Source organism: Lampris incognitus, chromosome 18, assembly GCF_029633865.1.
Source record: "Lampris incognitus isolate fLamInc1 chromosome 18, fLamInc1.hap2, whole genome shotgun sequence".
NCBI classification, from domain to species: domain Eukaryota; kingdom Metazoa; phylum Chordata; class Actinopteri; order Lampriformes; family Lampridae; genus Lampris; species Lampris incognitus.
In genome coordinates this window covers 11,717,893-11,739,545 of record NC_079228.1, presented here as the reverse complement: position 1 = coordinate 11,739,545, position 21,653 = coordinate 11,717,893, and the positions used below count along the sequence as shown (strand labels likewise).

General features: G+C 48.3%; 1 long non-coding RNA gene across 1 annotated transcript in view; it reads right to left on the bottom strand.

Annotated features, from left to right (window-relative positions):
* LOC130129002 (uncharacterized) overlaps positions 1–8,598 on the bottom strand; it is a 37,346-nt gene extending 28,748 nt beyond the window's left edge. The window contains exon 1 of the long non-coding RNA XR_008811942.1: positions 8,561–8,598. This is a non-coding gene — a long non-coding RNA (uncharacterized LOC130129002). The remainder of the gene's footprint in view (positions 1–8,560) is intronic.
* Positions 8,599–21,653: the final 13,055 nt, after the last annotated feature.

The following is a 21,653-nucleotide window of genomic DNA, read 5'->3' as shown; positions in this document are numbered from 1 at the left end:
GTAGGAGTGAAATCCCGGTCGTTCTAGTGTAAATACCCACCAACTCTAACAAAAGACCAGACCCTTCCCTCCTCTGTCACATAACATTATCCCATGGTGCTAAAGGACTCCAGCAAAATGTCATTGGAATCTCAAAGCTCTTTCTATTTCCCTGCTCCAACCCACCGGTCAACACGCCCAACCACCGGAAGCCGTTGAGCAATACACTTCCATTGTCACTGTCTAACAGCAGAAAGACACAGCTGTGACATCATTTGAATTTTAGATGTCGGGACAGCAACACAAAACACCCTATTCACTTTTTAGTTTGATGAGACAAAGGTCTATTGTTGTACGTAAGGATGCTTACACAAAAGAGCTTCTATCAAAGATTTAGACACAAAATTACACAAATGTATGGCAAAGTCTGACACATCCTTGACAAGGAAATACATCCTCAAACAAGTCAAGCCAAGGCAAGTCAATTTTATTTGTACAGCCCAATACCACAAATTACAAATTTGCCTCGAGGGGGCTTTACAGCAACACAACAGCCTGTCCTTACACCGTCGCATCGGAACAAAGGGAAGGCGAAACACAAAGGGGACACGACTCTCAATTATGAGTCAGCAACTTAAAGGAGTTAATGTCCTGGACCTATACGTAGTCATGGGCAGTAGTGCGAGAAGAGGGGGGATAGGGGGCTGCAGCCCCCCCCCGTAGTGGTGGGTGTAGCCCCCCCCCCCAGTAGTGGCAGGTGTCTGTGTAACATCTTAGACCCAACAGTATGCAACACTTTTCCTAACGTACCAATGCAAAAAAAAAACAAAAAAAACATAACCTTTATTTTAAACAGTGGGCGGGGCTGCGTGAGATGTACGTGTTTAATAATAAAGTGAATAAACGCTCCATTCCAAATCTGCTACGCAGACGCCTTACAAACAAAACAGTGACGTCATACTGTAGCGACCGGGAGAGGCGGTTGCTCTGACCGTCGGCGGTTCTGCGCTGGGGAAGCGCAATGGCTGATGGGAGTGTTAATGTCAGATCTAAAATCGTGTTGTGGTTATTCTTGTGTTGTTGTTTTGGGGGGATCGACTCAGACTAAGAAGGAGACCGTTTACTGACTGTAGGACCGTGACTGGGACTGATGTCGCCACTTGGCAAATGGGGGGGGGCGGGGGGGATCGTTATGTTCTGGTCGGTTCTGGCACTTCCGGGGTCGTGCAGCGTATGGAGGCCCGGGGAGTTGCGATTCAAAAGAGACCTCCACCTCCTGACTCCTTCCTCCAGGCCGCCTCGCCACAATGCTTGTTTGTTTTAGTTGGCACCTCCCCCCCCCCACCCCCCCCCCCTGCTCAAACGTCTTCCGGCGCGCCTGGTCTCGGGGGAGCGTTATAATCCTAACTACATGCAGAAGAAAAATGAAAAAAAGTCCTCTTAGGTGTAAGAGGTCACAAGCTGTTGTGTGAGCTCTCCGTACCGGCTTTGACAGTTGAGCAGCTTGCGTTATGTCTTGATTACGTCATAGCTTCGATGCCAGGCGCAGCAGCGTCCCGCTGACGGTGGCTCTTCTATGAAGCGTGTGTGTGCGCGGAGCGGCGTCTTTCAAGCAATGGCGTCCTCTACGCAGGCCAGGCGCTGCAAGTCATGTCATTAGACCCGGCTACATGTTAGTCATTCAGCTCATCCTTCCCCCCGCATGGATGAAGGGGGGGGGGGGACACAAAGGAAAAAAGTAAAACGAAAAGCATCCAGGCGTTTGCGGGCTAAACTTATTTCCCCGCCACAGTATACGCCATGTGGCTCTGCGCGGGATATTGATGCGCCGCCATGGCACGGTGCTCCGCAGCACGTGCTGAGGAGGCCGGTATCAGAAGACTGAACTGACTCCTCACACACGCCTTGCCCCCCCGCCCCCCCCCCCACGCGCGCTTCAAAAGACTGCTTTTAGCTGCAAAGCATGAAATAACCTTCCGCCGCTATCTAGAGAAAACCAAAATTTAACGCTTCAATTAATCTTCATCTCCTATGCCGGCTTTCCAACCCCCCCCCACCCCTTGTTTTGTTTGTTTGCTGTTTCCAGCCATCCTTTCTTTCTTTCTTTCTTTCTTTCTTTCTTTCCTTCTTTCCTTCCTTCCTTCCTTCCTTCCATTGACTGTATGCGGTCTAACAGCGATGGCTGACGGTTGCGTTTGCAGCGCCTCGGCTGTTAAGGGGTCGGCCAGGTGGTGCACAGCTTTGACTGCCAATTAGAGCCGTGTGAGAACTCCCTGAGATAACTTCTAATTAACAATGAACCTCCAAGGCATAACAATTAGCCCTTTCTTCAAATGAATACTTCAAAAAAAAAGAGAAAAAAAAAAGAAAAGAAAAAGAAAGCTGGATATGCGCCAAGCCTGCCAATTACCATCGTTTTTAAAATGTCTCACTGACGAACGGATGGCAGCACCCTACCCGCTCCCACCGTTTCTGTGAGCACACGAAGCCGGACTCATCCACGTGTTTATACGCGAAACCCGCCATTTCCAACAGAGGAAGTGAAAGTTGCCGTACGTCGAACTGAAACCCTCAGAATCCGCACGAGTTCTGACGTCCCCTCGAGCCAGCCATCTCTCTCGAGAGACGAACGTTTCTATGCGGAGAGAAGAAATGCAGCGAGTCGGAATGGAGACGTATTGTATGTCTGTCATACATTAGCCCTGAGCGCAGCGGGAGAGTGCAGTCATTCTGTCAAAATGAGTCACTTTTCAGTGGAAAGAAAGGAGACGTTTAATGTTCTCCGGCAAGGTCGCGGGCACAGCAACCCTGTCAAGAGAACTATCCAGGGAATAAAAACGTCCGTAGGAAGCTCTGAATCAGCTGGGCCGCGTTCCCCACGGCCACGCGGGGGGGGGGGGGTTAAGATTACGACGGCGGACCGCCGAGTGACAAAAGCACGTCTGTCCATCAGAGCAAAAAAAAAAAAACAACCTAGGAAATAAAAAAGAATAGGAACGGAAAAAGACAACCCTTATGATGCAATGTGGGGATCTGTCACATGTGACTGTGAATTGCAGAGGAGCATCAGAGGGATGGAACATCTGCTGTACTTTCTCTCTCTCTCTCTCTCTCTCTCTCTCTCTCTCTCTCTCTCTCTCTCTCTCTCTCTCTCTCTCTCTCTCTCTCTCTCTCTCTCTTTTTACATTATGCATCTAGCCCACTTGATATGCACCAGTTGTGGATTCCACTCCCCGTCCTCCAGAGACACCTGGCCGGTAACCGCTGTCAAAAACGAGCACAGTCTCCCGCCGAAGTGGCCGTCGTAATTCAACCAGCCCTAATTGGGGTAATGATCGGCGGTCTCGTGCGCAGCTGATTGCGCTGGGAACGATTAAGACAGCAATCACTAGACCGGGTTTCTTCAGGGAGCCAATCATGTTTCAATCATCAGGCCGCTGATCACTCCATAACCCCTCGGAGGGGGAACGTTTAGCCCTAGACAGACGTCATTGCACGCGCGCGCCCACGCGCACTCACACAAATATTTTTTTTTTTTTTTGTGACATCGGTCCAGAATGTCAAAGTCAGCACGCAGTGGTACGTAAAACAAAATGGTGCCACCAGCGGTGCTGAGCTGGTTCTTGGGAAGACAGCCAAGATTTGCTAAGTGGAAACGGAAGGCAAATCAAAAACCAAGTGAGAGATCCGAGGGGAGCAGCCCCACTCTGCAGGAAAAAAGACACTATGTGACTGTTAATAGCGGCTCAAAACAAGGACACAAATTACAAGGGGAGTGCACCTTACACATTAGGCAAAGCACTTAGGAAACATGCTGAGACCCCACCCCCCCACACACACACTCACTCACTCAAACCCTTTGGGTATTGAGGGGGGGGATTTTCTTCTTTTTTTTTGCTGGCCACTGCACAACTTGGTGCCAGACTCTCTACTCCGGCCATGCAGTGAAAAAGGGCCATGTGGGCCTCGTGTTGAACCATGGGGATTCAACTGTGTAGGACTCAGAGACTGAACATCCAGGGAATATCGGGTGAAAATTCCACCCGGGAAAAAATCTTAAGAAAGAAATATGATCATGGATAACCCTTGGAAAAAGAAAGAAATAACAACCCATTTGATCTGTCAGATATATACCCCTTGTGTTGCGCTGTAGACTTCTGTTTGAAACGTCAGCGTGGAACATTTTGATGTAAAACAAACACAAAGACAAAAGAAAAGGGTAAGCCCAACTGCAGATTCCTCATGGTGCAGCGGGGATGTTGGTGAGATGTCACGTGATTTACTGTAGGTCACCACGCCTTCAGTGTTTTACTGTTTAAGGAACCTGAGAATATTTGCCCTTCTAAATACAAGGGGGAAATAACCGTATTTCCCAGACTATAAGTCACTGATTTTGTTTTGTTTTGTTTTTTACTCGTCTGGCTTGTCCTGCGACTTATATTCCAAAGCCATTTATGCAACGTAATTTTCTCAGACGAAAACGTTGCATTTCAACTGAGGGGCCACTAGATGGCACTGTTTATTCTTGTTACTCAATTGAAAATACAAACGCAAGATGTAAATTGAAATATAAATGCGACCTATGCACCGAAGCACAATGGGCTATTTTTTTCCCCTCGCAACCACACATTTTTTATTTTTTTGTTTTTGTTTGCTGAGTGCGACTTATAGTCCGGGAAATAAGGTATATGTTGACATGAAAACACATCATTGTGATGTGTTTGACACACAGTGATGTGTTTTCATGGCACGAAAACATCTGGCCAGAAACATCTGGATCTATCCATCATCCAAGCCGCTTATCCCAATTGGGGTTGAAGGATGCTAGAGCCCATTCCGGCAGTCAGTGGGCAGCAGGCGGGGAGACACCTTGGACAGGCTGTCAGTTCATTACAGAGCCGACATATTCACACCTAGGGACAATTTAGTACGGCCGATTCACCCGACCAACATGTCTATGGACTGTGGGAGGAAACCGCAGCACCCGGAGGAAAGCCACCGCAGACACAGCGAGAACATGCAAACTCCACACAGAGGACAACCTGGGATGACCCCCAAGGTTGGACAACCCCGGGGTTCGAACCCAGGACCTTCTTGCTGTGAGGCGACCGCGCTAACCACTGCGCCGCCATGTATCTGGATGTACTGCTGAAATATGTTGGATCACCCCACTGCCATCACCGAGGACTTAGCTGTGGATGAAGGGACGTCTAAGGCTCCCACCTCCCCCTCCACCACGTGAATGTCCTCAGGGAGTGTACGCACGATATTAACAATGGTAGAAAATATGTGAAATTGATATTATGTTGTGCACTCTGTCCTTCATCTAAGTGGATCAATTATTCCTACCTGCTCTTAATAAGTTCAAGTCTACTCGAGGGATATTTTTTTTTGTGGGTGGATTTGCCCCATTTGACCAAACCACCCCAACCTTTGCTTCCGCCCCTCCAGTATCCACAGGTGTGTGCCACGTGGCTGTTTTAGACACCGCTTGTGGTGAGCGACTGTTAACCTGCGACGATAATAAAGACAGTGTTTACTCCATCACCTTTTATTGGTACGACTATGGTCTTTGGCTGGAAGATCTGAAACCATAAAGAATATACGGTTTTCTTTCTACCAGTCCACAAGCAGCGCTCAGCGCGTCGGTGCGGCTGCAGCCAGAGGTTTCGTCTGGGCGGGAGACTGAAGTGGCTGGGTGGGGGTAATTCGTGAACCTGTAATGTACCAAACACGCCTGAACTGCCACGGCTCGCCCTTTCTGTTCAGGATTCATTTCTGCATTACGCCCTGCACCTCTTGGGGGTAGATTGGATGATATGGTTTAAACATATTTGAACTGTGCATGGTTCATTGAATTTTTTTTCTTCGCAACAACGCTTTCTTTTTTAACTTAGTGCAGCTTATACTCCGGTGCGACTTGTAGTCCGGGAAATAGTGTGCATTAATATTTTCATTCACACCATATACAAAAAAAAAGCCCAACTTCTATCTCTGCATTCAGCCCATCCTTATGTATAGGAGCAGTGGGCAGCCAGCTTGCAGTGCCCATGCAGGGACCAACTCCACTTCTTCTTTCCATTGCCTTGCTTAGGGGGCAAAAGCAGGAGTATTAACCCTAGCATGCGCGTCTTTTTGATGGTGGGGGGGGGGAAACCCACGCAGCCACGTGGAGAACACGCAAACTCCACACGGAAAGGACCTGTGATGTCCGCCAAGGTTGGGCAATCCCGGGGTTCGAACCCAGGACCTTTTTTACTGTGACACGACAACGCTAACCCTGGGGACACGGTGCTGCCTAAATTCTGAGGTTGCGCGGGAGCTTGAGTCACAGTCAAAGTTCAGCAAGGCAAACGTGTCTCCCCTGATATCGTGGACTTAGCCTATACATCATGATCACGTGGGCGCTATGTGACGGCATTTCTCTGCCTGTCAGTGACGATCTTACAGTCCTGCCCACCTCTCCCGTCCATTCTGCTTACGATTTGTTAAAATGCCCATCTCTCGATAGCCATTACCATCCCGTTCCCTTCCTCACTTCTTGCACCTTTGTTGAGTATTGGAGACGTGTAACTGCCTCCCCGACTACACGTCACTTGCGCGGAGCAGGTGACGCAGAGCCATATCCATAATGGAGGCGTACTTGTTATGATGATGTCATAATAATGACTAACTGTCACGCTGGCCGCCTGGGTCACGTCCTCCAATGGCGTTCATCATCAGCGTGTTTTTGAGGCGTGAGTTGAAGTGTTGGACTAAGGAATGTGAAGTGCGCATTCGTGCAACCTAGAGAGGATCTTGGACTCCTGACAGATTCTCTGAAAGAATCCTTCACTGAAGGGTGCACATGTGGCTCCACGCTACTGACAATGTGGCTTACTGGGTTTTCATTTAATGTGGGTTTTTTTTTTCTAAAGAATCGTTTTGACTGGGGGCAAACCCCTCAGACCCCCTCATCCTAGCGATCCCTGCCCCAATATGCACCGGACCATTTGGACGATGACTGGCGAGCGCCTACCGTGAGCAGACTTAAACACACCGTTTCTCAGAAACAGATCTTCTGTGTTACAGTGCCAGTGATGGGACTATAATAAATACTGCAACTTGCTTTATGCTCAGCAGTTGCCAGCTCTTAAATTAATCTTCTAATTAAGTTGCCAGCTATAAGATGCCAGAAATGCACCCCATCTCCATGTCCTCCACCCTTCTGTGTAAATATTGCAGGGCAGTCCTCCAAGGTCATACCGCCCAAACTGATGGGGAATGTGTAGAGTATCTGGCTCTGCTAATGTAGTCGACTTCCTTATTATGTGCAACGGTGAGGAGAGGTTGCAGTGGACAATTGCCCGCGTGCAGCAGACATTATCTTCTGTAAATTAGGTGATTCGTCATGTGAAACCCACAACGCATGGCATAATTCAACACTCCCTACCCATGCACACCCAAGGCTTACTGACAATGGGGTCTAAAAATGAACATAGCGTAAGGAGCGAGACACACAGGTTGCTGTTCAAGCCGAGTTACAAGGGCCACAACAGTCCTGCCAAAGCATATTTTGGATAGAAATCTGCTGTTGTGTACAGAACACAGGGATGCTGCTCATTTTACATGTATCCACAGAGACATACTGTGTAAATGCTCCATTTTCACCCCTGTATCAAATGTTCAACAGTTACCAGGTCTCGGTCCAACAGCGAACAATCAGGATGGGGACTCTTTGAAGACAGAAATAGAAAACGGTGCCGTGAATTACAGCCAGCCAGTGGCCCAAAGTAAGAGAGTTTCTCTTAAGCCCAAATCCAACTCGTTTCTTAGAGGAGGGGAAAAAAAAAATATTGACTTGCGTTTTTTTAACATGTGACTGTCTGCACTGCAGGGTGGTACCCTGAAGCATTAATGATAAATACGTGCATTTTTAAAGGATATGATATGCAATATATACATATATAATATCATGTATTATATACAATATACAATGTATATATAAAATACAATATATTATAATGTATAATATAATTATATATAATATATAATACATGTATATATATAAACACACATATATAATATAAATATATTTTTATATAAATATATGTAAACACACACACACACACACACACCCACACATGTATATATATCACAAACGTACACTGAGACCAGAAAATTAAATAAATAAATAATATATATGTATGTATATATATGTGTGTGTGTATATATATGTATATATATATATATGTGTATATATATATATATATGTGTGTGTGTGTATGTATGTATATATATATATATATAGGCAGCCAGTAATATGTATTGGCTTATGCGTATTACAGGTTCAGGGGATGATTTTAGAAGTGACTACTCTGGAGGTAAACAAATGTTGAGCCGAACAGTGTTTATAACGTGCAAAGTGACGCGGGCTGTGGTCATATCTGCAGAAATCGTTGCAGGGAAGTTGTGCCTTGCCACCCTGACAGCACGGAGCGCCTCGCCCGGGGGCCATAAGATCAACCGCCATAATTAGAGGAAAAGGTGAGAGTGGCTCAGTCTTTGTGTGCGAGAGGAGCTTTTGTGTCTCTATACTCACTTTACGAGTCGGACCGCTGGCCCGGGTTCCCCCGCGTTCACTCCGGCTATCCGTCAGGTGGAGAGAAAGGGAAGGTGGAAGGGAAAAACATCCCGGCAAAGCTTTGTCCGTGGGCGCGTTAGGAAAACCCCTCCCGCGCGGACGGGGTCTGTGCTGTACGTGGTGGTTTAAACTCGGAGCGCGGATAAGTCACGTCATGCGTTTGCTGGGAAAGTCCGGAGAGAGGGAGAGAGAGAGACAGAGAATGGAGAGCGAATGGATGGCTGGATGATGGGTGAGGAGTAGATCCGCTCCTGTAGACACACAGCGTGCGTATTGACTATAGACCGCGTCCGCCCTCTCTCTCTCTCTCTCTCTCTCTCTCTCTCTCTCTCTCTCTCTCTCTCTCTCTCTCTCTCTCTCTCTCTCTCTCTCTCTCTCTCTCTCTCTCTCTCTCTCTCTCTCTCTCTCTCTCTCTCTCTCTCTCTCTCTCTCTCTCCATGCGAGACAAGCGGAGGAACGCCCCTCCGTCCTGACGCGCCGGTGGCCGTTTGGAATTCACGCGCAACACGCCACGATGCGCTGCAATATCAAATAACGATTAAAAAGCTGACTGAACTCTGACCTCCAGTAGTCAGTGCGTTTACATCATGCTAGAAAAAGTCGATTTATTGTGTTAGTCCTACTAAAACTGGGCTTTTAAAATACGTGCAAACGTGTTAGTCCCACTGAAATTGTACCATATCGAATTTCTCGAAGTCGGACTAACACACCCAGATAATGCGGCTGGGGATGGATTTACTCTGGCATGTATACGCTTCAATCGGTCCCGAACTGGCCTAGGCGTTGTGCGCATGGTCCATACTTTCCGTGGCGGTCTTGCACCCGGAAGTCGAACAGCAGCGTAGTATCAACGCGTTATTATTTTTCCCGACTGGATTCCGGGAAGACCCGCCTCTACTCTATCTCTGATTGGCTAACCCTATCCCTAACCCCACCCTAACCCTAACCTTAACCAACCTAATCAACGGAGGCAACGAGTACTAGCCAATCAAAGGCAGAGTTCCCGGAATGCGGGTCGGAAAAAAAAACAAGGCAGAATGAACATGACGAGTGCAAGAGCGAGAACCACGCATTTCTGGACAGACGAGGAGACAAACTTCATGTTGTGTCAGCTAAAGGAGTTGCTTGCTAAATTGTTTGTCGCTTGTTTGGTATGTGACGCAATGGGTCAACCGGAAGAAAAAAAATACCAACCAGCTGAGGGCGTCCGGGTAGCGTAGCGGTCAGGGCCGTGTACAGAGATAGTCTGGCCAACTGGCTACACGGGCGCCATATTGCCTACCAACTGGGAGGCAGCTCCATGTGCGCGCTATTCAAAATCGCGCTCACGTCGTGATCTTGCAAGCTGCACTTTCAAAGAAATAAGAGGAAACAAAGATGGGGGACTACACGCGTTCCACAGGGTTCGGTTCTGGGTCCTCTCCTTTTCTCCCTGTACACGACATCCCTGGGTTCTGTTATTCACTCGCATGACTTCTCTTACCATTGTTATGCCGATGACACCCAGCTGATCTTGTTCTTTCCTCCCTCTGACACACAAGTAGAGACTCGCATTGCTGCGTGCTTCACTGACATCTCGGAGGGGATGGCGACACACCACCTGAAGCTCAATCTGGACAAGACGGAGCTGACGTTCCTCACGGGGAAAGGTTGCCCGCACCGAGACCTGGCCATCACCATTGACAACACCGTGGTGACGCCAACTCGGACTGCGAGGAATCTGGGTGTGATCTTGGACGGCCAACTGTCGTTTGCTGAAACTCTGCATCGGTTGCTCGCTCCTGCAGATTTCTCCTCTATAACATCAGGAGGATTCGCCCATTCCTCACCGACGAGACGGCACAGGTGCTCATCCAGGCTCTGGTCATCTCCCGGCTGGACTACGGCAACTCCCTCCTTCCTTGCTGGTGCCCCGGCGTCGGCCATCAGACCTCTGGAGCTTGTTCAGAAAGCTGCAGCTCGTCTGGTGTTCAACCGTCCTAAGTTCTCCCACACAACTCCCCTTCTCATGTCCCTACACTGGCTCCCAGTAGCTGCTCGCATCCAGTTTAAGACTCTGGTGCTAGCCTACAGGGCAGTGAAAGGAACAGCTCCTTCCTATCTCCAGCCATGATCAAGCCCTACACCCCCACCCGACCACTTCGCTCTGCTGCCTCGGGACACCTGGTTGCCCCGTTGCTCAGAGGCCCCTGCTGCCGATCGACCCAGTCACGGCTCTTTTCTGTCCTGGCCCCCCAGTGGTGGAATGAACTCCCCACTGATGTCAGGACAGCGGAGTCGCTGCCCATCTTTCGGCGCAGGTTGAAAACTCACCTCTTTAATAACTATTACCCTGTTACTTGTTCTTAGCACTTATTGTATTCACTCATTTAAAAAAAACAACTCTTTCTTGCGCTTTTACTTTAGCACTGGTTTTCCACTTAGATGCTTGTTTAGATGCACTTATGACCTCTGATGACTAGTAGTTCTCCCGATTTCCAACGTTAAATGCACTTATTGTAAGTCGCTTTGGATAAAAGCGTCGGCTAAATGACTGTAATGTAATGTCATGTAATGTAATGTAATGCCGGGTGAGGGTCTCAGGCACGGTGGGCGTGGCTATGGTGCGGTAGGCGTAACAAACGCAGCGGGAACATTTCGAGTGTTGTGAGTGAAGTTGAAGTCAGCGTGGGTGAACTGGGCGGTACTGATATACTAGATACACCTATAACATGGGCGGATCCAGGGGGCCCACCCGGGCCGGAATCCCCCCCCCCAAACGACATAGCAATGGAGAACACATTGGCCTAGAGGCTTCTGATTGGTTCTGACCAGGATGTAGGTCGGTATACTTCATCAGCAGGAGAGCAACGATGGCAATTTTCGCCCATATTTGTACGGGAAATATTATATTCACAAGTGCAAGTGGTCCAAAAGAAATCCACACACAACAATTTACAATATAATTTAGTTATTATATTGACACATTGCGTGGTTTGAAGAATAGTAAAGTAATTAAAACTGTAGACCTTTGTAAAGCTTTAAATGTATTTGTTTAGTGCCTTGTTGTTTGTGGTATGATACCCCGTGTTGTTGTCTTTCTATTTTTTTATGTTCTGTTTCTCTTTGTGAGCAGTAATTAGCAGTTAGCATGCAGTAAGTGTACATGTGAGGGAATAATTGATGCAGATATAGAAGAGGAAACAACATGTGTGCTGTACAGGTATAGAAAGTTTGACACCTGGAGAGTGTGTTGTTTCTAAAAATAAAAAGTGTATTACATTTAATGTTACAAGTTGGCTTCGTGGATAATGTGATTGCTGGACTCCTGTCACAAAATGCAAGGTCGTCCAAAACTGCCCAGGTCCCCCCTCAAAAATTTATGGCAGGGATAATTCCAAAAGTCCACCCCCCCCCACACACACACTCTTTTAGGCCTCTGGCGGAAGCTCTGAATAATGATTATTACAGGTTGCTTCATCTATTCAATATAAAAAATATTTTCAAAAACCAAGCTCATGCAGTCACACACCTAGACACACACACACACACACACACACACACACAGAGGGAGAGACACTGACAGACTGTCACTCAATCCATCCCATATGACAATCTGACACTGTTGACATTCTTCTGATTTCTGTCAGCGGGCTTGGATGTGTCATACACCTGATCTCCACGCATCAGCACCTTACAGACTCTCGGGTTGCTCTGGGGAAGTTAGTTTCTCGAAAAATCGTAAACCCTGAAACGAACTCACCCAGCACAAGTAGGAATAAGCTGAGGGGGACCAGCCCAGCCTGCGACTCTTCACGGTCCAAACTGCCCTCCTCTGTGCATCCTGGGGAAACAGACGCATCGTACGGCCCCAAGCCGCACAACACGCCATTTCTCCTTCAGCTGCTACAAATCGGCGAGAAATGGGCCGAAAACGCAGGGAAAATCCCTGAAGGGTCGTGACGACAGAGCCAGACGGTGGTAGGCAACATGGCGCCCGTCAAGCGCGTGACAGGCTCTCAGCCAATCACAGCGCGTGTTGCAAAGCTCGAAGGAAGGCCAGACTCTTTACACGGCGCTGGTAGCGGTCTATTCCGTTGCCTAGCAACAAAGGATGACCGGGTCGAATCCCCGTGTTACCTCCGGCTTGGTCGGGCGTCCCTACAGACACAATTGGCCGCGTCTGCGGGTGGGAAGCCGGATGTGGGTAAGAGTGGGGTAATTGGCCAAGTACAATGTCCAATTGGGCAGAAAATAGCAACCAGCTGAAAAAAAAGCAACCAACTGAAAGGGGCATATCGCCACCTACCGGACCGGGGTCGCACATACTTCCGTCAAAAAAATCGATTCTCCCCCGGTTCTTGTACACAGGGACAACGACAGTAGTCCAATTACACGAGCTAATCAGCTCGACTTGCTGTGCATGCAAACGCAGTCAGTGATCCCGGTTACAGGCAGGCAGCTACCAGCCACAGGGAGCCTTTTCAGGAAAGTACACATGCCATTTGAAACGCGTTCATTTCTATTGTTCACGTCAGCTTGATAGCTCTTAACTTGGGTGTCTCAAAAGAGGTGCGTAAACTGCGTTTAGCTACGGTTTTTTATATCTCCACTACACTACTGGTTAAATGGGTGTAGCTGAAGGGTTGGGTGATTTTTTTTTAAATCTATAAAACGAACAAACAAACAAAAATATAAAAATAAAAAAGGTCCAAAACGTCCTAAAGCACGCAGTAGTTACCTGACATGAAAACAAGCTCATAGTCGCAATGTGTTTAAGCCTGAAATATCCTTTATTGGTGGAGCCTCCCTCTAAATTACAAGTCTGAGCATACTGCAAAGTATAGTGTGTTCGTAGCATCAGTCCAGCACAAGGCAGGCTTGCAGAAGCTATCCTGCGTTCAGAACAGAAAGGGCCACTTTTAAGGAACACGAGGCCGATCCCTTTTAGTAGAACGACTTCAGCCTCCGGGTGGCGTAGCGGTCTATTCCGTTGCCTACCAACACGGGGATCGCCGGTTCGAATCCCCGTGTTACCTCCGGCTGGGTCGGCGTCCCTACAGACACAATTGGCCGTGTCTGCGGGTGGGAAGCCGGATGTGGCTGTGTGTCCTGGTCGCTACCCTAGCGCCTCCTGTGGTCGGTTGGGGCGCCTGTTCGGAGGGGAGGAAGTGGGGGGGGAATAGCGTGAACCTCCCACGCGCTGCGCCCCCCTGGCGAAACTCCTCACTGTCAGGTGAGAAGAAGCGGCTGGCGGCTCCACGTGTATCAGAGGAGGCATGTGGTCCAACCCATACCACCACATAGGTCGTATACCCTCTGATACGACCCACAGGAGCGTTTCCTAAATTAGCGCCCCTACCGGCGGCAGGAGGTATGCAGCAGATACTTTTTGCCTCTGTGCATTGTGGGTTTTTAATCTACTTGTTGAAATGCAACTTGATTGATTGATTGATCCTTTTTGCAACGCCTAATAGACAGGCTAACGAAGGGAAGTAGCCAGTAAATAGTGATAAAAACAATGTGAGAACAATAGAATATGTAGTCAGTGCGTTTTTGTGTTGTTTCGCCGTCTAGCATAGTATCTAAGATTGCTATTGGCAGCACGACCGCTAGAGGTCGCTTAAACTTAAAACGTAACTATAGGTCGTAATAACCTGCTTGTACAAACGACCTATGGGGTCGTTTTTTTGGTATTTTTTGGGTGGAGGACAGTCTCCGTAGCTAGTCCGCAACCCTCCCAGGATCGGCAGAGGGGTGGAGCAGCGACCGGAATCCGGGATGACTCGGAAGACTGGGGTAAGTGGCCAAGTACAACTGGGGAGGGGGAAAAAGGGGGGGGGTGACTACAGCCCTGAATTGACAACCATAAAAAAAAGCTTTTCACATCCACCCGTCCCTTACTCAGTAGTCACGTCCACGTTGCAGACGAACTGTGGCTAAGGATCATTTTGTCTTGGATCGGTGCTTGGACTGATAAAATCTGGATGCCAAGTAGACGGCAGACCCAGGTAAGGTGACTGCGGCCTTATTATCATGGGCGTGCGTCACTGATGGGAGCTGCTGCTATAATCGTCAAGGCAAGCCAAAAGGGACAACGCACGTGCGCTTTAGTGTGCTATTCTGCTCGTCATAGGTATGCTGCTTTGTTGCAAATATAAGAGCAATCGCAGAGTCGATCAACTGAAAATCATCATCACTTAATCAGATGGTGATACTGTGAAAGTATTGCAACGATATTTGGACGCAAATGCTCGCTGCGGCAGCCAAAGTCGTAAATAAGGAAGTCAAAAGAGCGTGCGCGTGTCACGCGCACTCTCCACGCTGGCGAGTGGCTGCAGTGTGTGTGTGTGCCAAATAGCAATTCCTCCCAGCGTGAGGCGTGCAGCCCTCTGGCAGGCTCCTTCTCTCCCGTGCTGCACAGCCAAGGTCACTTCACTAACCACCATATCTCATCTCCCAATGCAAAAGGATAGACAGTTTGTTTGGGCATGGCACCTGTGGGAGAACTGCTCAATTTTACGGTATTCTTCAACAGTTTGGTCCATTTTGAAAACCTGTTATGCCCACATTTACCCCCCCCCTTTTCGTATATTGGTGCTCCCGTGCTCTGTTACCCTATAGGGACCCGAACAGCCCGACAAATAGATGGAGCTGAGTTCTTTTGCGCAGTTCTTCGGTGATGTTTTATCTCCACCTACTCGGTCTCCACTTCTGTCATCTTTCACTTGTCCCTTTTTTAGGTTTGTCTTTGTTTCATGGCTGGGAGAGCTGGCGCTGGATGGGCTGGGAGAGCTTGGTCTGCCGCGTCCTGTTAGGGTTAGGGTTAGGGTTAGGGTTAGGGTTAGGGTTGGTCCAGGGACCACGGCCCCGTCCGGAGCTGCACACCGACGGCGGTCTGACAGGACGCGGAAGCGGGGCAGGCTAAGCTAACTGCTAGCCCACGCAGACCGGCAGTTCGGATAACACCGGGGGCGGTCGTGTGGAGTGCAGGGAGGTGTGTCGAGGGTGTCTGGCTGGGAGAGCTGGCGTTGGATGGGCTGAGGGAGCCTGGTCTGCTGCGTCCTGCGGGCCCAAGGACCACGACACCTGCCTGGAGCTGCAGCCGAAGAGGAAGCACCGAGGGCGGTCTGACAGGACGCGGAAGCGGGGCAGGCTAAGCTAACTGCTAGCCCACGCAGACAGGCAGTTCTGATAGTCACCCTGGCTGGCGTTCGTTCACTTGGACAGTGATTTTATTTCGATTTTGATTTTGTTTAGTTTGGATCACGCGTTAGTGTTGATATATGTGCTGGCTGTGTGTTGTTCTTGTAGTTTTTGGATGTGTGTCGTTGTCTTTGTGTTGCACTGCTGTGGGCTGGGGGAAACGACGTGTTCCTGACTCCTGATTCCATCATCAAGCGTAGCATTGTGCAGGGTCCTAAAGTTGAATCAATAGCTGTGATGTTCGTATAAAACATGCAAATAAAGCCATTACCAACACATTCACATGGTCAGATCAGGTGCCGTCCTCAGGAGGCCCAAGGTTGAGTAACACATTCCCACAAAGAACCGTGATACACATACATTTGCAGGAGTGAAATGAGATGGTGACCTGTGCTAGCAATTAAAACAGAAAATAGCAGAAAATAGCACTTGTAGGCAAGGGAGGCTTGTTTTTCACGGCTGTGTAGCGTCTTCTCTACGGGGTCAAGAAGAAAAAGTCACTGCTGATCAAATAAAATAAAAAAAACACATTGAATAACTGGTACCAGCTAATTACGATTAATGAGGACATGTTGAGCCGCTGCTCGGTGGTTCTGCTACAACTGGATTAGGCTGAGATGTGCAGAACAGACAACGGTCCTGGGAATACTGCCTCTGCTAATTCGGCTGAAGCCCCATGAGGGGGTTAGAATCCCGGGAGTATTTTAAAGAGCAGATTATCGATTCACCACTGCCAAGAGAAAAACTAGCCCTCCACCGGGAGATGCTGTTATTTCAAATCTTTGTCCAATTATGTTATGGTTGCAGGGGGAAAGTTGTGCGTATGTTAATGTGTGTGTGCGCGTGCGCGCGTGCGTGTGCGTGCGCGTGCGTCTGCATGCTGGGAGACGGGGAGGCTGGAGAGGAGGCGAACGAGTGCTGAAGTTATAATCAAAAGTACTAAGTGTTCACAATCCGTGAAAGAGTTTGAAAACTCCATAATAAGAGAGATGAGGGGCAGAATCTCTCCGGATGACATCAGAAGCTTGGCAAACGTCTGAAATCACAAGCACAGATGACACCGGGGGATCGTGAAGCTCTACAGAGTCCTTCTAAAACATAGCTGTGTTTTATTTTATTATTGAGAGGATCACCCCCCCCCCCAAAAAAATACCTTCACTTCTGAACAGGAGGAACAGCTTGTATTCATGAAACCTTTATGGGTGAGACGCTTGTGATGATACAACATGTCAGTAGGGAGTTACTGGTGTCAGCCCGTTGCATTGTGTGACGGGCAGGACAAAAGTTATGGCGGCATTGGTAGGATTCATCTAAATGGAACAAATTCAGAATCATCTCATCTCGTCTCATCTCGTCTCGTCTCGTCTCGTCTCGTCTCGTCTCGTCTCGTCTCGTCTCGTCTCGTCTCGTCTCGTCTCGTCTCGTCCCGTCCCGTCCCGTCCCGTCTCGTCTCGTCTCGTCACGTCACGTCACATCACATCACATCACATCACATCACATCACATCACATCACATCACATCACATCACATCACATCTCATCACATCTCATCTCATCTCATCTCATCTCATCTCATCTCATCTCATCTCATCTCATCTCATTATCAGCCGCTTCTCCGAGGTCGGGTCGCGGTGGCAGGTAGGACACTCCAGACGTCCGTCTCCCCAGCAACGTCCTCCAGCTCCACCTGGGGGATCCCAAGGTGTTCCCAGGCCAGACTGGACATGTAGTCCCTCCAAACGAGCTCAGTTGGACGTGCCCGGAAATCCTCCAAAGGAAGGCGCCCAGGAGGCACCCTACTCAGATGCCCGACCCATCTCAACTGGCTCCACTCCGAACTCGTCCGAGCTCCTCACCCTATCTCTAAGGCCGAGCCCAGACACCCTACGGAGGAAACTCATTTCAGCCGCTTGTATCCGCGATCTCACCCTTTCGGTCAACCCCCCCCCCCCCCAAAGCTCGTGACCATCGGTGAGGGTCGGGACGAGGAGGGAAGATTCATTGAAGTTGGACGATCTCAGAGGATATTGAGATGTTGGTGCACAAAGATTGCGCAATGACCCAAAATATTGCCCGAAAGCAGTCGAGTGTTTATGCAGAGTAAGTGAACACAACCCTCCAGAGCTCAATGCCCCCTTTTCACTTTAATAAAAGGAACTACTTTTCTGCATCCTTTCTCACCATACCCCCCCCCCCTATCAAAGCATGAAAAGAAGAAGCTCTTAGCTGAAGAGTAATATCAAGCTCTTTTGCCAGATGGCTAAGATCCTCAAAGTGTGTTTGACGTGCGCTCTTGCATCGGGAGTGAGCGAGGCTCGTCCCGAGGCCTCGGGACGAGCCTTAAAAGCGCCGTGTGTATCTCCACTATTAACATTCAAAGGACCTTGCGCTTTGCTAGCTCCTACATGGCTCCTTTGAATTAAATATGTCTCATCTCTGGCGCAACAAGCCCAGCGGGCCGGGTTGCGCCGAGCCGGATGTCTCGTCTGCAATGTAAAGACAACAGCCGCGTGAACTTAACAGCGCACGTGTCAACTGAGCAACCTTTTCTGACATTTCCTGTTGGCATTTAACATACAGCGGACCCCCTCTCCGCTGCTGCTGCTGCTGGGTTTTTACTGTCAGTCGTCTGAAGAGCATTTGTCTGTCAGGAGAGGCAGCGAGAAAACGGGCCTTTCATAAGCATCATTATATATTGATGATCAATCACCATATGTAAAGAGTTATGAACACAGTGGAGACCTCTTAAAGGGGATCGTGGTTATACTGCCAAGAGGTCGCTGCATGGGATCATCTCATCCATCCATCCATCCATCCATCCATCCCTCCATGCATCCATCCATCCATCCCTCCATGCATCCATCCATCCCTCCGTGCATCCATCCATCCCTCCATGCATCCATCCATCCATCCCTCCATGCATCCATCCATCCCTCCATGCATCCATCCATCCATCCCTCCATGCATCCATCCATCCCTCCATGCATCCATCCATCCATTCCTCCATGCATCCATCCATCCCTCCATGCATCCATCCATCCCTCCGTGCATCCATCCATCCCTCCATGCATCCATCCATCCATTCCTCCATGCATCCATCCATCCCTCCATGCATCCATCCATCCCTCCATGCATCCATCCATCCATCCCTCCATGCATCCATCCATCCATTCCTCCATGCATCCATCCATCCCTCCATGCATCCATCCATCCCTCCATGCATCCATCCCTCCATGCATCCATCCATCCGCCCATTATCCTGCTCTCAGGGTCGCGGGGATGCTGGAGCCTATACCAGCAGTCATTGGGCAGCAGGCGGGGAGACACCCTGGACAGGCTGCCAGGCCATCACCCCCCCCCCCCACACACACACACACACACACAGACCTACCTAGGGGCAGTTTACTACGTCCTATTCACCTGACCTACATGTCTTTGGACTGTGGGAGGAAACCCACGCAGACACGGGGAGAACATGCAAACTCCACACAGAAGACGACCCGGAACGACCCCCAAGGTTGGACTACCCCGGGGCTTGAACCCAGGACCTTCTTGCCGTGAGGCGACCGTGCTAACCACTGCGCTACGCTACACAAACAATCTGGTTACCATGAGCAAACTCTCCACTTAGAGTGATCATTTTTGGGTCTTTCGAAGGTGGGAAAGTAAAATAATTTTTATTTCAAACCCAAGGTAATTCAGGAAAACTAAGGTTAAAGTGTTGGGGAAAAAAAAGTTTTTTTCTTACTTGCCATGGTGCCGAACGGCCTCACCTCCGCTTTGAAAATCCACCTTCAGACTCACCAGACAGCCTAAAGTGGTTTGGGCCCACTTTCATTTCTAGACCTTAGCCAGTTGTTATTAAAGATGCACTTAAGGCAATGCTAAGTGATGCTCCTGTAACCTATAGTCTGTTTTTAAATTCCTGTTGGCAGCAGCAGCAGCAGCTTATATCCAGGGCCCGCATGGCCACGCTGGGCAGTTGCCCGGGAGCCCACGAGCATAGGGGCCCCATGCTAAGCTATGTATGTCGTGACTTGCTTTCAATAAATAAATAAATAAATAAATACTATACTATACTACATTATAAATATTTGTTATTGGAGAATGCATATTTAGCATGTGTTCCACTAAATATAATGAACAATATCATAAATGTTTGTGTTGTACACTTGATTAATAATGAATAATTCACAGTAATGTCATACTGTGCCATCTCCGTCTGCATGGTTTACCAGTTGAGTATCATTTATATGGTGGCATTTTTGTGTTTTTCAAGGCTCATGTTATAGTGTTCGAACGTTTGTGTCGATTAATCTTTGCTGTACAGCATGCTTCGTAATGTTTAAACACTGATTTTGTTGGAAGTACCGATAAATATATGTTTAATTTTATCGACCATTTACATTTTTATTCCTGTGAGTGGTTGTGTAGGTAGGGGGTCCCGGTGCACTGCTTTGCCCAGGAGGCCCTATAATGCTGTTAAGACGGCCCTGCTTATATTTTGTTACGGTACAATAGCTGATAGTAGACCTCTGTCTTTCAGTCAAATAAACCCGGTAAAACAGAGAAGGTGTCCATTTCATGACCTCCTTTATGAAATACATGTCAATTAGATGATCATCCATAACAAAGACTTCACCTGATTGACTGCTTACAGTGACTGTATCAGCCTGGATGCATGTGGACATTATAAGCAGTTTGCAACAACCTGTGTGTTATATAATGTCATATAATATGAAATTTAAGGACCGCATGATTATAGTGCATTATGAAGCTTTATACATGACTATTGTTTGATATTTAAAACTAAACCCCATCCCACTCATGAGTTTGCTACCAGCTAAAGGTGAAAAACTACCGGTTGGGACCATGTGATGTAAGCATAGCAGGATAAACACAGCTGTAGATAATACCATTAACGATGGGCCTGTTTGATTTAGGTGTGCAAATAAGGCAGCGCTGGCCATATAAAGGCATTTATCAACACCAAGTTCTCCAAATATGAACTCTTGTTCTTGAAGAGTACGCGCTTGACAAGTTGAATTCCCAAGACCACAAGCAAGCAGGACGCTCAGTTTGCAGTTTGAGTAGTTTGAGAGCAATTTGATGGCATTGCATTGCACCCCCAAGTAGGCGGGTCTTTCTATTTAGCTCTAAAACGGGCAAATATTTGAAATCTATGCTCTAGATTTCTCCCCTCAAATTTCTCAGAGGTGAATACGGTGACCACATAACAGTAACAGCTGTAATATGAAAAATCATAATGGTTGTGGGCTTTGTTTTCCTCTGCCGTTGTTACATACTGGTTTTGCATGTTTCAGCTCGATCACTAACAATCTCCTATAAATTACATTATTCTGAACCAAATGTTGCAAGCTGAGCCTTGCCCCTTCAAGGAGGGGCTTTGTGGGTAATCTGTGGTGGTGACGTAGACACAGCCGTGCGTGTACGCCCTCTTTTTAGCCGCAGCCACAGAGATAGCAGTGTGCCGACAGATAGGAAGGTCGCCACCGTTGCCAAGTGATGGTTTTAATGCATCAGAGGGAAGCTGTGTGTTAAATTGCACTGCAGTGCTGAAATAAAGTGCCCCGTTCTCCACCGCAGAGTTGTTCCGGACTCTTTGTGAAGTTTGTTAACAGCTACGAGTCAGGCTAAGCTAAGTAGGCCAGCGAGACACCAGAACAGTGGGCACCAACCCTGCTCCTGGAGAACTACCGCCCTGCCAGTTTCCATGCCAACCCTAAGTTAACACACCTGATTATACTGATTACCTACTTAACAAGACCTTGATTAATTGAATCAGGTGTGTTAAATGGTAGCTCTCCAGGAGCAGGGTTGGTGACCACTGCACCAGAGGCTTCCAA